Raw genomic sequence first — 6000 nt, 5'->3', positions numbered from 1 at the left:
ACTTAGAAGTAATTTTAGAGTAGAGAATATGTGTTTCTATATTTGTATACTCAGAGCTAATCACAGTATTGAGGTAGATTCTGTTAAATTAATACTTCTCTGTATTAGAATTTGCCATCTAGATTTTTACAAGCCATGAATGGTCATTGGAAGTACAAAAATGAGATTTTGAAGTTAGAACCTAATTACTTGGAAATGAATGAAGAGCTTGTCAATGGAAGTAGAAGACTAGCAGGTGAAGTACTTGGTGCATGTCTGTTGTACTAAAGCAATTGTTAAAACTTCCACTGGTTATAAACCGGAATTGGATACTGGCATGAAAGAATTCACTGGTTGGTACATTAACTCAGGCATTTGAAAGTGCAGAGGAAGTAGTAAAATAAAAACCTATGAAATTGGATGGCCGTTGATATATGCTTTGATGTATTGGGAGAAACAACACAAGGCTTCAGATGATCAATAATCCATTTAAGAAACATATGAAAGCCAGAAGTTTTCCTTAGTAACATAGGCAGACATGCTTACCTTATAAAGTTGGCAGTGAAAAAACAAAAAAGGGGGTTAGAGATTGGGGCATAACACATAAAGAAAATGGTGGTAGAACTTCAGTGAGTTCAATTCTCAACCCTGTCAACTCTCCCAAGGCCAAGAATAGAGCCTTCATTAGGAAGGACTGATAGTTAAAGACAAGACGGAGAAAACCGAGTTCACATGAGGGATTAGTGACCTTACAAAAAGTAAAAACACAATGTTCATCACTTTTTTGTCCACCCACCGAACAAACTGTTAGCTCATTAGACAACGAAGGCCCATCTAGGAAGCAGAGAGCAGCCCTACAACACCAATGATGTCAGTACCTTGATCTTGAATTTTCAGCCTCCAAAACTGTGGAAAACAAATTCCTATTATTTATAAACTACCCAATTTGGGATATTTTATGAAACAGTACAAATTTTGACAGTAAATTGACAAAGGTAGCAGAATCTGAGTAGGACATGGTAAGTAGAGGACTAAGGATGAAGGATCCCCCTCAGAAATGAGGTTTTGCATAGCTCCCTAGGTAAACCATGTAGACTAGTGGGGATGCTAGATGTAAATGAGTGAAAACTAGGCGGCAGATGATAGGCATCAATTCTGGCCTCAAGGCTAGCTATGGTAGCAAGATTCTAGTTTGTCCTAATAATTTTCCTTTTATATACTTCTCCAGGAAAGGGGACAAATTAGGATCTTGGACACATTTTTTTTTTCCAGTACTGGGGTTTGAACTTAGGACCTCATGCTTGCTAGACAGGTACTTTACCACCTGAGGCATTCCACCAGTCTAGGATCGTAGAGAATCTGTTTCTCCAAGTTAAAACTTTAAGAAGCTTGTGGACTCACGTGGCATAATGAGTAGACCATAATGGATACAGTGGTGGGGCGCTATGCAGGTCTTCTGTCTTCAGCATTCATTGAGCCAGCAGCTATTAGTGAGTTCTCCCTCCAAATTGCTATGTACCCTATTGAAGGTGCTCCTTTGCCCCAATTTCAATTCCTTCCCCTGGGCAGCCTTGATTCAATTACTTGTCTATGTGCAGCTCTAAAAAAATGAGCCTTCTGTATCAATGTGGAAAGCTCTGAAGGCCATCTGCACTCATGAACTCCCTGTGTGTTCAACTGAGTTCCTCTGTTGCACTATAATTCAACATCTCCCTTTACCCAGCCCTGAATCTTCAACTTATTAAAGATGTTTTAGTGTAATTTCTGGAGACTTCTGACAGCAAAGATCCTCCTCAGTAGTCATTTTTGTTTGCTTGCTTTTTGTTGTTGATTGGTTGAAAAATCTAGCTTAAGAAACAGCAACTAATTTTTATATTTATCAACTGGTAACAAACTATCTTCCCTTATATTTTAACCTTCTAATATTTCTTAATTATGTATGTTTCCTAATTCATTTAATCATTGAATCTGTTTCAGATTTTTTACTTTACAAAGTTTCTGGTGTTATAAAGCGTTTTTAGGCAAGAGCATTATTCTAGCTCTATAACCACTAATAAGTAATCTCGATATTTAAGTCTTGGTATATAATTGAGTTCATTTTTAGAAATGTTCAAACCTTCCTAGGTCTTCTCAGTCTTTTGCAAAGATTATGTGAGATAGTTTCAAAAGAAGTTATTTTAAAAGTATTAAAATTTTATTTATTTATTCTTCTTTGATCTCACATTTTAGTTTCATTCACCTGTTCTGAATTACATGATCAAGCTTAATCAACATCCATCATCATCAATAAAAACTCCTTAACATGCCTTTCAGAGCTCCACCATCTGATCATCAACTTCTCACTTTTATTTTAACATCAGAATAACAAGCAATGTTGAAGAAAATTGACATAACTGTTCTGATTGGGTCTGCAGGAAGATATGACCTCTTACTTTAACTCTAACTTTAGTCTGCTCCAAAATATATTTTGAAACACAGCAGAATAATATGCAAAAATGCACAAATTATGAGTATAAAAATAATTGGATTTTATATAAAACAGATCTGAGTAACCACTATACATATTGATATAAAAAATTTCTACCACCAAATTTTTCAAGTGCAACTTCCCATTCATTACCCTCTCCAGAGACTGTAACTCTGGCTTCTTTCACCATAGGTTATTTCCATCTTTGAGTTTCATATAAGTAGAATTATAAAGTACTTATTCTTTTTTATCTGGTTTCTTTCTTCATTATATGTCTATAAGACATTCATTTTACTGAGTTTAGAAATAGTTTATTTTATGCTACTGCTGTGAAGTTGCAGAGTATGGAAAAATATGTTTTTGTTTCTATAGAATGGGAGATTTTTTTGAATAAATTTCACTGGGAAGTTGGGAACTGGGCTGAAAGCAAGTTCTGGGAAGTTATTTGCAATTGGGTAGACAGAGAACTCCAGAGAGAATTACCTAAAATCACAGGTTTGTGTTTGTTTCAAGAGAAAAAGGAGCCCAAGGCTTTGGCAATGTCTCTAGATTATAAAAATCTGAAGACACCTGGGATTATTCAGCCTTAGAGAGATTGTAATTATATTCCAAAAGGTTCAGTAAGTATATGGAATCCTTTTTATCCCTGCATCAAGGAGCAAAATTTTTTCACCTTCTTTTGAGGGAAAACAGCCCTGTTTCTCTATATGTAATACAGAAAGTCTATTTTTCTCCATTTGCTGCCTATGGAGTGCAAAGTTTTTATCTGTATGGACATTTGACCTGCCCTTCATCACATCACCTCAGGGCTGAGAATGGAAAAGGAATCCCAGAGTCATTATTTGCTTTCTAAGTGGACAATAATACTCTGTGAATGGTCAGATCCAAATTATTTGTATGCATTTGGAATAAACCTAGTAAATATTTATATTAAAACCACAATACTAGTGTTCCATTCCATGAAAAATATTATATTTATTCATCCTATATTTGACACATACTTAGGTTGTTTCCAGTTTATGGCTATTAATTCAGAAAACTACTATAAACATTCCTATACATAAATTTTCATGTTCATGTGTTCTCATTTTTTTGGAGATTTTAAAAATTTAAGAGTGAAATGGATGAATCACAGTGTAGTTAAACTTTTAGCTGTAGCATGTATTGTTAAACAGCTTTTCAAGTTGATTTTACAAAGATGCACTCCTTCCAATATGCTAACATTTTACTTGTTTCATATCATTAGCAGCATTTTTATACATTCCTTTTGGATATTTATTTTCCAATGTTATAAAAATAGTATTGCACTATTTTCTTTCTTTTTTGAAAGTAGTGTTTCGTACTTTACTGGCTGCCATTAGGATTATCATTTTGTCTTTCTTCTTCAATAGATTGTCTAACAGGTAGTTAGTAGCTGTTTTTGTTTAATTAATTTTAACTTTGTGGTTTTGGGTCATTTAAATCTGGAATTTGATGTCTTTAAATAGTTCTTGTAAATTCTCAGCATTTGACTTTTTAATTATTGTATTTGACTTAGTCTATCTCTTCCTCCTTTTTGTGATTTCAATTTCAGATCACAGCAGATTACAAAAATGGCCACATTTCTTCAATTGTCATCCATTCAGGAATTCCTTTTTGCAATAAGAATTTATTGCTTTTCCTATCAAAAGAGTAGTCTATTTCTCTACTTATTAAAGTTTAAGCTTCATTATTTGCATAGCTTTGGACATTGGTAATCATGGTGCCAGCAAGAGATTAAAAAACAAGTAACCAAGAGAGCTTTGCCTCTTTCATATGTTTAGAATCCTGAAACTATGTGAGGGAATTTGACTTAACCTCTTGGAAAAGAAAAGCACAAAATGGCCAGAAAACACATGAAAAAATGCTCACCATCTCTAGAAATAAAGGAAATGCAAATTAAAACCACACTAAGATTCCACCTCACCCCTGTTAGAATAGCCATCAACAACAACACCACCAACAACAGGTGTTGGCGAGGATGCGGGGAAAAAGGAACCCTCTTACACTGTTGGTGGGAATGTAGACTAGTACAACCACTCTGGAAAAAAATTTGGAGGCTACTTAAAAAGCTGGACATCGATCTACCATTTGATCCAGCAATACCACTCTTGGGGATATACCCAAAAGACTGTTACTCCAGAGGCACCTGCACATCCATGTTTATTGCGGCACTATTCACAATAGCCAAGTTATGGAAACAGCCAAGATGCCCCAGCACTGACGAATGGATTAAGAAAATGTGGTTTCTATACACAATGGAATTTTATGCAGCCATGAAGAAGAACGAAATGTTATCATTCGCTGGTAAATGGATGGACTTGGAGAACATCATTCTGAGTGAGGTTAGCCTGGCCCAAAAGACCAAAAATCGTATGTTCTCCCTCATATGTGGACATTAGATCAAGGGCAAACACAACAAGGGGATTTGACTATGAGCACATGATAAAAGGGAGAGCACACAAGGGAGGGGTGAGGATAGGTAAGACACCTAAAAAACTAGCTAGCATTTGTTGCCCTTAATGCAGAGAAACTAAAGCAGATACCTTAAGGTAACTGAGGCCAATAGGAAAAGGGGACCAGGAACTAGAGAAAAGGTTAGATCAAAAAGAATTAACCTAGAAGGTAACACACACGCACAGAAATCAATGTGAGTCAATGCCCTGTATAGCTATCCTTATCTCAACCAGCAAAACCCCTTGTTCCTTCCTATTATTGCTTATACTCTCTCTACAACAAAATTAGAGATAAGGGCAAAATAGTTTCTGCTGGGTATTGAGGGGGTGGGTGGGAGGGTGTGGAGTGGGTGGTAAGGGAGGGGGAGGGGGCAGGGGGGAGAAATGAACCAAGCCTTGTATGCACATATGAATAATAAAAGAAAAATGAAAAAAAAAAAAAGATGCACTGGCTAATATTTGGCCATCTCCAATCCTATAGGGTATCAAATATCAAGCATAAGAAGTTTTTCTTATTATATAGCCACTAAGTGATACGCCAGGCAACCATAGATGCACGATGAACAAATATCCTTCAACTCCACAGACAGTGATCAGTAACATTCAGTCAATTCATTGAATTGGAGAAAAAAATGGTGTTTATTAGCAAATTATCTAGCAAGTATCAAAATTACTGTGTTCCGCATGGGTTACCTTGTTTGGTCTTTTTTTTTTTTTTTCTGAGACAGTCTTGGTTGGCTTCCTCCTCCTTCTAACCAAATGCTTAAAATACTCTTGCTTCCTCCTCACAAATGCTGAATTACAGGCATTTGCCATGACAACTTGCTACACATAGTATAATACTCTACATTCCCCTTTCTATTCTTTCCTTTTTAAATTCTGTGGTTCACATTGGATGTCTCTTATAATCTATTTTTCAATTTGTTCTTTTTTTTACATTAATCATTAAATACAATACTTTTGAAATTTAGATATTATACACCTCAAATCTACAATATTTTGCTTGATCTTATCATAGACTTTAATATATGTTGAAATTTTCCATATACTTCGTCCATTTTCTTCATCTTTATCTCTTTA

The sequence above is a fragment of the Castor canadensis genome, chromosome 7, assembly GCF_047511655.1.
Source record: "Castor canadensis chromosome 7, mCasCan1.hap1v2, whole genome shotgun sequence".
NCBI classification, from domain to species: Eukaryota; Metazoa; Chordata; class Mammalia; order Rodentia; family Castoridae; genus Castor; species Castor canadensis.
The sequence above is the reverse complement of the archived record's forward strand: the minus strand, read 5'-3'. Positions refer to the sequence as shown.